Source organism: Oryctolagus cuniculus, chromosome 20 (assembly GCF_051225735.1).
Source record: "Oryctolagus cuniculus isolate XC-2025 breed Fujian yellow rabbit chromosome 20, ASM5122573v1, whole genome shotgun sequence".
Lineage (NCBI taxonomy): Eukaryota > Metazoa > Chordata > Mammalia > Lagomorpha > Leporidae > Oryctolagus > Oryctolagus cuniculus.
In genome coordinates, this window is record NC_142886.1 from 56,022,155 (window position 1) to 56,033,683 (window position 11,529).

At 46.6% G+C, this 11,529-nt stretch overlaps 1 pseudogene; it reads right to left on the reverse strand.

The window, feature by feature from the left end:
* Positions 1–3,187: 3,187 nt before the first annotated feature.
* Positions 3,188–3,729, reverse strand: LOC149120261 (immunoglobulin heavy variable 3-23 pseudogene; annotated as a pseudogene).
* Positions 3,730–11,529: the final 7,800 nt, after the last annotated feature.

Here is an 11,529-nt window from a genome sequence, read left to right on the forward strand (position 1 = left end):
TGTGTCGTTCCTCCACAAAGACGGGGAGCGACATGCATTGTCAGTACAAGTGTGGGAAATGTGTAAATGGGCTCTGTCCAGGACTCTGATATGCAGCCTGGGTGTCTCCCTCTCTAAAACTGATCTAAGACTGCAAATGGATTGATGATGCCAGTGAGCATAGACACGGAGTGAAGAGCAGGGACTCTGGACACATGGTTGCTGGGACTGGCTCTTCCTGCAGCTGCGATTCAGCCTCAGGACACTGGTCATCATGCTGGAGCCACAGACACAGCTCCCCCTGATTTGGACTCCAGCCCCAGAGTGCACAGCCACTGTGTGTCCCACTTTCTGCTCTGCTGAACCACAGCAGGTGCAGGGGGTCCCATGACACTGGAGCAGAACCAGATCAGCTGGAAGTGCACACCCAACACTTTCCATTCAGTGATGACCTTGACTGCTATTGTCCAGTGCATTTCCCTTCTGAGTTCAGGCAGGGAGCCCACAGGAGGGTCCCATGACCTAGAGGATGAGGAAGTCCCTGTAGGCTTCCCAGGTGCCTGCAGAAGCTCAGCCTGAGACACAGCTGAGCTGCAAGTACATTCCTGAGTGCTGTGACGTTCACATAGGGACCACGGGCTGTTTCAGGATTAAAGGAAAAATGGAGATCGGGTATAAAGACTGTGGAATCTGTGGAACAGCCACCTTTTAAAATAAGATGGTTGGTTCATTTTAGCACACAGGCTACTCTGACAGGAGCAGTTTGATGACATATATAATTGAGGTTAACAAATCAAGTCTCTGGCTCAGCTCTCTCTGAGTTTTAAGGGAAAACTAAAATTGTCCTAAAGTCGGCAGTGTTTGAGGGCACTGTCCTGAGTCAGACTTGAACACACTCATGAGGTCCTCAGAGAGTCCCACATCTCTGACCCTGGTCACCACTGTCATCGTTCACGAACCTGAATTTGTTCATATAGGACTTCATCCTGTCACATCAATCTTCTCTATGTCAGTGAAGTCAGAGGCGGGGACAGAATCATAAAAGTAGCAGTCTTCCCTCAGAACTTCAGGAGAGGAAACCACTAATGGTGCCGTGACTCGGATAGGAAACCTAGGCAGGGTTTAGTGTCGTTCCTTCATGAAGACAGGGAGCGACATAATGGTGCCGTGACTCGGATAGGAAACCTAGGAGGGAAGAAGCAGGAAAATACCAGAGAGAGAGACTAGAAGAGCCTAGGGGAAAGCCGGATGGAAAAGGACCGGAAGAAGCTATTGAAAGCCTAGGCATAGACTCGGATACGGACTGTGGGAAAGAAGTTAGGATTTAAAGTGAAAGCAAGAAGAAACTTAGACTCAGATACGGACTGCAGGTTGAAAGTGAAAGTGAAACCTATAAGAAACTTAGACTTGGATACGGACTGTGGGGAGAGGCCAGGAGAAATGAGGGAGGAATATTGTTGGAAGAAAACTTAGGGAAACATACCGGGTAGAAAAAAATGTTAGGGAGGATGAAGCCGCGAGTGCAGGCCGAGGCAGAGACGTAAGCCAGCTTGGAATTCTTCAAGTCAGCCTGGGGAGCAAAAGGCGAAAATCTGGAACCAGAGGCAGAGACGTGGGCCGCCAGGTTGGAATTCGCCAGGCTAGTCCGGGGAACTTGGACTGAATGCCGGTGGCGGAAATGTGAGCTATGCTGTGTGATTTGCGGAAGCCGCCACGTGCAGAGAGAGCACGGGGCATGAATAGATAGGGAACGTGGGGCTAGTGCGAGGCCGTGGTGTGGGCGCGAAGGGGCGCAGAGACCATGGAGTGCACGCGCGAAGCCGGGAAGCCACGCAGATGAGAGAAGTGCAGGCTGAAGCGGCTCAGAGCCGGGAAGCCGCCGAGAGGCAGCCTCGGGGCAGGTGCCGGGAAGCCGCGGGGACAAGAGAAACAGAAGTTTTAGAAGTAAAATGAGAGAAATAGGAATGCTGGTAGATAGAAGTAAAATGGGAGAAATAGGAATGCCCAGAGATAGAGAAATAGAGAAAAATAAGGCCTCCCCACAACACAGCAATGAGAGAGCTTGGATTCGGTCTGCCTGATTAGGAAGGCGGTGAGCACCTGCGGGCGGCTAGCACCTTATGCGCCGCAGGTCACCGAAGACAGGCACAAATTAACATCAATAAGTCTCCCCACAATACCACAATGAGAAGGCTTGGATTCGGTCTGCCTTATTAGTAAGACGATAAGCACCTTTGGGCGGCTGCAGGTCACCGAAGACAGGCACGAATCAACATCAATAAGTCTCCCCACAATACGGCAATGAGAAGGCTTGGATTCGGTTTGCCTGATTGTTAGGGCTTCTAAGCACCTGCAGGCAGTTCTAGCAGAGCAGAGCATGCGCTGTAGGGCACCGAACACAGGCACGCATCAGCGCCTAAAAACCTCCTCACAACATGGCGAAGAGAGGACCCGGATTTGGTTTGCCTGATTGATAGGACTTGTAAGTACCTGTGGGCAACTCTAGCAAGCAGAGCAGAGTGTGTGCCATGGGGCACTGAAGACAGGCACGTATCAATGCCAAAAATAAAAAGAAAGGGGGATCTGTGGGGAGCAACTCTGACTAGACTAAGTTACTGAAATTAAGACTTATTCTATGCATCTGCTCTCCCACAATATGATGCTGAGAAGGGAGAAACAGCTTCTACACAGCTGCCTCCATTTCAACCAATAAACTGTAGGACCTGCTCCTGATTGGAGGAGAGCAGCGTACTCGGCGTGTGGGTAGCAGAGTTGGGATTTGTGGAAGAGGACTATAAAGGAGGAGAGAGACAACATGCAGCAGGAACATCTAAGGGGAACATCTACCTGAAGGAACACCTGTGCAGCCCACGAGAGAGCCGGCCGGTGGTGTGCCGCTCCCCTGCGGAAGTGGGGAAAGTGGCCAGGGGGAACCGCTTTCCACGGAGGTGGAAGGGACGGCATCCAACCAGGGAAGAACCAGCAGCAAACCAGGGGAGGGCCAAGCAGACAAAAGAACAGTGCAGGTTCCTGTGTCGTTCCTCCACGAAGAGGGGGAGCGACATAATGGTGCCGTGACTCGGATATGAATCCTAGGCAGGGTTTAGTGTCGTTCCTCCATGAAGATGGAGAGCGACAAACCACAATTCCCTGACAGGTAACCAGGACTTAATTTCCCTCTGCACCTGTGCAGGACCATATTCTGAGCTTAATGCATCGTGTGCACTCCCTGGTGGAACTGTGCATGCCTGCAGGGAAGTTTGTGTCCGGGCTCAGCCTGAGGGTCCCTCACTGTGTCTCTGACACAGAAATACATGGCTGTGTCCTCATCTGTCAGACTGTTCATTTGAAGAAACACCGTGTTCTGGGCGTTGTCGCTGGAGATGGTGAATCGGGTCTTCACGGAGTTCACGTAGTTTGTGATACCAAACCAAGATAAATGTATGCGATCCACTCCAGCCCCTTCCCTGGAGCCTGGCGGACCCAGCTCATGCCATAGCTACTGAAGTAGATTCCAGAGGCTTTGCAGCAGAGTTTCAGGGATCCTCCGGCTGGAACAGACCCCCTCCAGACTCCTTCAGCTGCTCCTGACACTGGACACCTGGAAACACAGACGTCCTGGTCAGGACACTGTCACTCACACTCTCTGTGTCTCTCACTCACATCCTCTCCCAGACTCAGTGCCCCGTGTTCTCCATCATTACCTTTGAGCACAGCGACCAGGAGAAGCCAGCGCAGCCCAGTCTCCATGGTGAGCGTCTGTGTTGAGTGCGCTCACTGAGTGGACACCTGGGAGTCCTGGGGCTGGAGCTCCTGTGCCAGAGCTGCAGGGTGAGGGCTAGGCTGGTTTTCATGGGAAGAGGGAGGCCCTATTTGCATGTGCTGCCCCTGTATAGCAGGCATGGGGTTGTGCACTTCAGATAGGACAGGTTCCTGGCAGATCACAGTGTCCCCTGGTGTTTGGTAGCACAGGTAACGACACAGAACATATGATTCTTTCCATGATTCTGTGCAGTTATGATTTCAGGACATCTTTGTTTTGATGCAGGTCATTGTGCCTAGTGACATCAGCCAGGGCATGAAGGATGGGTGCCTCTTGTATTTCTCATGTGTGGAAGCTCACACGCAGGATAAGAAGTTGGTGTTGTGTGTTCCTTGATGTAACCACTGGGTCCTGGTGGCCATGATGGAATGTCGTGAAAGGGGGAAAGTTCTAGCAGTAACAAACTGCCAACTGCAGGGCTCACAGCACGTGCAAGAAATGATGGATAATAATATACTCCACCACTAGGTGCCATTTATGAAACATCGGTGCTGCATTTGTACACTGAGAATGAATGTGCAGAAATGGAGAAAGCATCACTGTGGTGCAGCAGGTGAATCCACTGCCTATGATGCCTGCATCCCATAGTGCTGTGTGTTCCTGTTCCAGCTGCGGCACTTCCAATCGTCTCTTGCTGATGCACCTGGGAGAGCAGAAAAGCATGGTCCTAGTATTTGGCCCCTGCACCCACATGGGAGACCCCGAAGAAACTCCTGTCTCCTGGTGTCACTGTCATCTGGGGGATGAACCAGCAGATGGAAGAACTTGTCTCTGTGTCTTTCCCTCTCTCTGTGTAACACTGACTTTCAATAAATAATAAAACTTTTTCTTAAATATTCCATATGTAGTATCAACAAATCTTTTAAAATCTTGGAGAATATTTAGGAACATAACAATATTATTGTTTTTTAACTTTTAATTTTTTAAAATTTATTTTTTAAGGAATACAAATTTCACACGTACAGCTTTAGGAATATAGTGATTCTTCCCAGCATTCCCACCCTCCCATCCACTCTCTCACCCCTCCTCCTCTCACATTGCCATTCCCATTCTCCATTAAGATTTATTTTCAATTAACTTTGTACACAGAAGACCAACTCTATACTATGTAAAGATTTAAACACACACACATACACACACACACACACACACAAATACAAGAACTGTTTGAGAACTGGTTTTACAGTTAACTCTCATAATAGAACTCATTGAGGATGGAGGTCCTGCATGGGGAGTTAGTGCACAGTGAGACCTGTTGTTAATTTAACAATAAACACTCTTACATATGATGTCAGTGACCACCTGAGACTTTTGACATGAGCTGCTTAGGCTATGGAAGCCTTTTGAGTCCACAAACTGTCAGTATTTGGACAAGACCATAAGTAAAGTGGACATTTTCTTCTCGCTTTAGAGAAAAGTACCTCCTTCTTTGAGGCCACTTCTTTCCCCTGGGTTCTCACTTACAGAGATCCTTTAGGCAGAACATTTTTGCCACAGTGTCTTAGATTTCCATGCCTGAAATGCTATCACGGCTTTTCAGCCAGACTAGGTTGACTTAAGGGCTGATTCTGAGGTCAGAGTGTTACTTAAAGCGATTGTCATTCAATGAGTCTGCTGTGTGGACTTCTTCCCATGTTGGAACTTTCTGTCCTTTATAATTCTATTTATATTATTACCAGGTATTGATCCTATTTATATGATCACTTTCACAATTTATCCTATCTAAATCTTCATGTTAACACTTAATATGATCACTTTAACAATTATGATGACGTTTTTACCACTAAGCTATTGGGACTTGGAGTCCCACTCATGTTTTTAAACTGCACCCTCAGAAGTAAGTCTGTAGGAAAGTATGCAGAACTATACAGCTTTGCAGTTACCAAATTCCTCCTCCCATGCTTGTTTCCATCCTTTTTTTTACTGGGATCAATTTTCAATTGACTTTATGCACGTATGATTGACTCTATGTTAAGTAAAAGTTCAAAAAATAGTAGGAAGAAAAATAACCAAAAACCAAAACAAACAACAAAAAAAAAACCTGTTCCTCGACAGTTAAGACAAGGGCAGTTCTAGTTATCCATTCTTAAAGTATCTATTTCACTTCTCTAGATTTCCTTTTAGGTTCTCTGTTAGTTCTCACCTATCAGGAAGAACATGTGGTATTTGTCCCTTTGGGACTGGCTTATTTCACCAAGTATGAGCTTTTCTTGATTCATCCATTGTGTTGCAAATAACTGGATTTCATTGTTTTTACCACTGTGTATTATTCCAGGTATAAATATCCCATAATTTCTTTATCCAGTTTTTGGTTGATGGGCATTTAGGTTGATTCCATTTCTTAGTTATTTTGAATTGGTTGCAATAAACACGGAGGTACAGATAACTTACTTTGGGTAGTGAATTCATTTCCCCTGGGTAAATTCCCAGGAGTGGGGTTCATGGATCATATAGTAGGTCTATATTCAGAGTCTTGAGGTATCTCTATACTGTCTTCCATGGTGGCTTTACCAGTTTGCATTCCTACCAACAGTGGATTAGGGCACCTTTTTCCACACATCCTCATCAGCATTTGTTGTTTGTTGATTTCTGTATGAAGCTGTTCTGGCTGGGGTGAGGTGAAACCACATTGTAGTTTGGATTTGCATTTTCCTGACAGCTAGTTATCCTGAACATTTTTTCATGTGTCTGTTGGCCATTTGGACTTCCTCTTTTGAAAAATGTGTAAGTCCTTGACCCATCTCTTAACTGGGGTATTTGTTATGTTGTTGTGGAGTTTCTTAATCACTTTGTAGATTCTGGTTATTAATCTATATCAATTGCATAGCTTACAAATAATATCTCCCATTATGTAAGATGCCTCTTTACTTTCCTGAGGGTTTTTTTTTTTTTTGCTGTACAGAGACTTCTCAATTGGATGTAATCCTATTTATTAGATTTGGTTTTGACTGCCTATGCCCCTGAGTTCTTTTCCAAGAACTCTTTGCCTATTCCAATGTCTTACAGCATTTCCCAAATGTTCTCTAATAATTGGATATTGTAGGGTCATAGATTTACACCTTTATTCTATGTTGAGTGGATTTTGAATAAGGTGTAAGATAGGGGTCTGAAAATCTGATAAGAATAAAATTCAAAGTAAAGTAGTGTAGGTATATCATATTTGACACAACTGTGAGTATATCAGTCTTAACTGTGTTATCAAATTTCATGGAAATACAGGAAATAAAACATTAAAATTTGCACTGTTTAAGATGCGTTCATCCACCAAAGGAGAGCCTGTGTCTCATGTGTGTCACTGGCTCCCAATACCACTTTCCTGCTCCTGCAGCCCCAGGAATCAGAAGTTTATGGGAGGACATTTGTGCCCTGTCACTCTTGTGGATGTGCCGGATTGTTGTCCGGAAACTAGGTGAGGCTGGGAAGCAGAGCTGGCCAGAGTGACACTTGGGAAAGTGCAGTGCATGGGAGTGTCTCTCTCTCTTTTTCTTTGCCTCATATGGGAATAACTGAAAGTTAAAACTTGAGTTACTGAAGGGTCTCTCTAGAGGTCGTATTCCCCACATGCAGGCAGCAACCCTCATGGCCTTGTCCCCTCCCTAGAGCCCCTCTCAGTGGGATCACTGGGTGGTGAGATCCCTACATGCATGATGGGAGGCTCCGTGCATCAAGTATGGAGGGTAAGTTCCACCTAACATGCAGCCTTCAGCTGCTCAGTTGGAGAGACCACACAAGCACACCAAGCAGTGCTGGCTCTGCTCACGGCTCTGCAGGAACAGCATCCTCAGCCTCAATACCCCAGACCCTGCTCCTCTGTGTCCACTGAGTAGGAAAGTGATTCACCTGCAGGAGGAAACCATCATGACCCATGTCCTGGTGAAATCCTGTAGAAAATGTTCGTGAGCAGAGTCCACCCCAGACACTGTGCCAGCACTGATCCCCCAAGACACAGAAGTCTGCATCTTCAGGGGATGGCTCCACCCCCAAAGCTGAGGACTGGGGAGAAGAAGCATGACACGTGGGGAAGTGACAGTCGGGGACAGGGTCCAGCAGCAGAGGGAGAGGACCTGGTGGAGGAGTGGGCTCTGCTGTGCAGGAGGGTAAGGCAGGTGGAAGGGCCACACTGCTGGGACCCAGTGCCTGCAGCAGAACACTGAGTCAGGAGGTCTTATCAGGTGTCCTTGCCCCCGGCAACCCCCACACTGACCACCACTGATTAAAACCAGCACAGGTGCCTGGGAGCTGTGGAATGGTGTCGCCTCTGGGGAGTGCATCCAGTGACGACTCCCACCATGAGTAGATTCAATGTCAGGGCCTCATGGAGGAAGCTGAGGTCCCCAGTGGCCCTAACAGAACCACACGGAATGCTGGGAGCAGCCTATGGGTGTGGATGTGGTTTGTCCTCACCCCAACGTAACAGCACTGACAGGGGGTGCATGGTCTTGATGTTTACATAAAAAGCATTGAACAACCAGGATCTGACATCAGATGCAAAGTCCATTGTACAGCTACTAGAAGGAAACATAGGGCAAAATCTCCCTGATAGTAGTCTGGCCTTGATTTTTCTTTTAGGTCCCCAAAGTTCATGCAATGTAAGAAAACATTTTCAGATGATGCTGCATAGACTACAGAGCTTCTGCACTGTAAGTGGACAGATGAGAAGTGAGCAGCCTACACACAAGGGAAGTAACTATTTACATACCATATGTATGATGAATAGCCTTTATCCCAAAGAAATAAAAAGGAAATCTCTGTAAGCGCTGGATAAATAAAATGAGCTGTAAAAATAAAATGAACCGTCTGTATCAGCTGTTATATATATAAATAAAAAAATTGTCTGTGTGTTTAGAACTGGTCCCAAGTCTTCTGCAGTCTCAAATAACTATGATAGACAATTAGCTTCTTCATCCTGAATGACAGGTTCTGTGTCATCAGGCCTACAATTGGTGTAGAAGCAAACCTCTCTGATCTGCTTGTGCTTGAGGTGTGTGTTTTAGCTGAGCTCCCAAGATGACCACAGGAGAAGTGTGGGGAGCTCTGCGAGTGAGGCCTAGTGGGATTTGTTCATTTCTGGGGAATCTGCTATGGAGGAGATCACAGTAGATCTCCTGGGTCCCCAGTGCTCAGCCTGAGGGTCCCTCACTGTGTCTCTGGCACAGAAATAGGTGGCCGTGTCCACGGCTGTCAGACTGTTCATTTTCAGATCCACCGTGTTCTGGGCATTGTGGCTGGAGATGGTGAATCTGTCATTCACCGAGCTCACATAGCCTGTGCTACCATAATCAGGATAAATGCATCTGATCCACTCCGGGCCCTTCCCTGAGAATGGTGGACCCAGCAAATCCAGTAGCTACTGAAGGTGAATCCAGAGGCTTTCCAGATGAGTTTCAGGGATTCCCCAGGCTGGACTAGGCCTGCCCCGGACTCCTCTAGCTGCTGATACTGGACACCTGTAAACACAGACGTCCTGGTCAGGACACTGTCACTCACACTCTCTGTGTTTCTCACTCACGTCCTCTCCCAGACTCAGTGTCCCGCATTCCCCATCATTACCTTTGAGCACAGCGACCAGGAGAAGCCAGCGCAGCCCAGTCTCCATGGTGAGCGTCTGTGTTGAGTGTGATCACTGAGTGGACACCTGGGAGTCCTGGGGCTGGAGCTCCTGTGCCAGAGCTGCAGGGTGAGGCCTGTGCTAGTTTTCATGGGCAGAGGGAAGCCCTGTTTTCATGTGCTGCCCCTATATAGCAGGCATGGGGTCTGATGCCTCAGACAGGACAGTGCCCAGGGCAGATGTGGTGTCCTGTGGTGTAGGTTGATGGCTATGATAGGATTCAGATCATATAAATCTTTACATTATCATTGTTGTTTAAACAATTGAAGGCAATGACCTTGTTTCATTTTAATATGTGTGTATCCTTAATAATCCAGTGTTATCATGTCCTTCATTTTTAAAATAACCATTGGTTCATTTTTAACTATTTGAATAACATTGGAATAGTGACAGTGAGAGAAGGGGTGAGAGAAAGAGAAATGTAGAGATGGACAGAAAAGGTGACAAAGGGAGACTTCCACCTTTGATTGACAGCCCCAAACATCCCAAGTGCCTACAACACCGAGGACTTAGCCTTTCTAAAACCTGGAGCCCAAAACTGCGACTTTGTTTCCCACGTCAGTGGTAGGGGCTCATTCACTTGTAGTGTCATCTACAGTTTTCCAAAATGCATTATCAGAAAAAGTGTGGGAAGTCGTGTGGCTGAATGATTCATTCTGATGGGAACACGGGTGTCCCTAGTGGGGACTTTGCTGATTTTGTCCTAATGCCTGCCTCCCACTTTTAAACAGATAAAAGACTGCAAGTGGATTCTTTTAAGGTTAACTATGTTTTGTTTCCTTATTCATCCATTGCCTTATTTAACACTCGTCATGAACACAGAACACTGTACATGGTAGTGGGGTGTAGTGTGCTATTGGAATCTGTGTGTTGTAGAAATGGGCACAGATCAACTGAATGTCATTCACATTTCCACCTCCTTTCCATCACTCTGAGTTGGAGGGGCCTGGAGGCCTCAGTTCTCATTATTCATGGAATCTGTCGTGGGTTGTGGTGAACTGAGTCAGCCCACGGTGGTGTGGGCAGAATTATTCCTTCCTGTGAGTGCTTTCCGCCCTGGTATCAGCTGCCCTGTGTTCCCCCTCTTCCCTGTGTCTAGTAACCATGACTCTGAGTTCAGCTCAAGCACTGGATAGAAGTCACTGTGTCACTATTCACCTGCAGTCCTGGGTTCAGGTAATGCAGCTTTGTTCACAATAGTTCAGTCTACAATAAAGTGAAATGTGCCTAAAACAGTGAATGCAGTCTGTTACATTTGACAGGGAATATTATTCAGTGTTAAGAAGGAGGTTGTTCGGTCGTTAGGAAATCATGGGTCAGCCTGGAGCATAATATGCTAACAGAAATAATGCAGGTAGATGTTGACACATAGTATGTGACATTAGTTATACATGCATTCCACAAGCTGGAACTCACAGAGGCAGGAAGTGCAATGATGATCACTGTGTACCATGACCCAAGTGTTTGTCCCCTTCCAACTCTGTGGGAAACTGGGGGAAGTTCCAGGCTCCTGGCTTCCGGCTCAGGCATCCCAGCCTTTGCAGTCATTCAGGAAGAAAAGCAGTGAATGGAAACTTCACTCTCCATCTGTTGATAGCTTTCTCTCTTGCTATAACACCGCCTTTCAAATAAAATAAATACTTAAAATAAATGAAACATTAATTATACATATGGTTAGGAGCCTATTTCCAAATGTTGAATGAACTCAAGCCACTGATCCCAAGGGAAGCAATCAATTCCTTAAATGCAGTGATGATAAGGTGGTGACAGGAGCACTGGAGTGAGCCTGAGGGATTCCTGCCTCCCATGTCAGGATGCTGAGTGCTGTGTCCTAGTTTGGTTCCAGTGTCAGATTCCTGCCTAAGCCCTTCTGGGAGGCAGTAGATGAAGTTCCAAGTACTGCCATGTGGACACCTGGACAGAATTCCAAGCACATGGCTGTCACCTAACCCAGCTGAAGCTTTTGTAGCCATCTGGGAAGTGACCAGGAATTAGAAGATCACTGTCAGTCTCAGTCTCTTTGCCTTTTTGAAAAAATATGTAAATACAAATATCAAAATAAGTGAAATAGTATCTTGAACTTTTTAAAAAAGATATAAAGGCAACATATAAAATGATA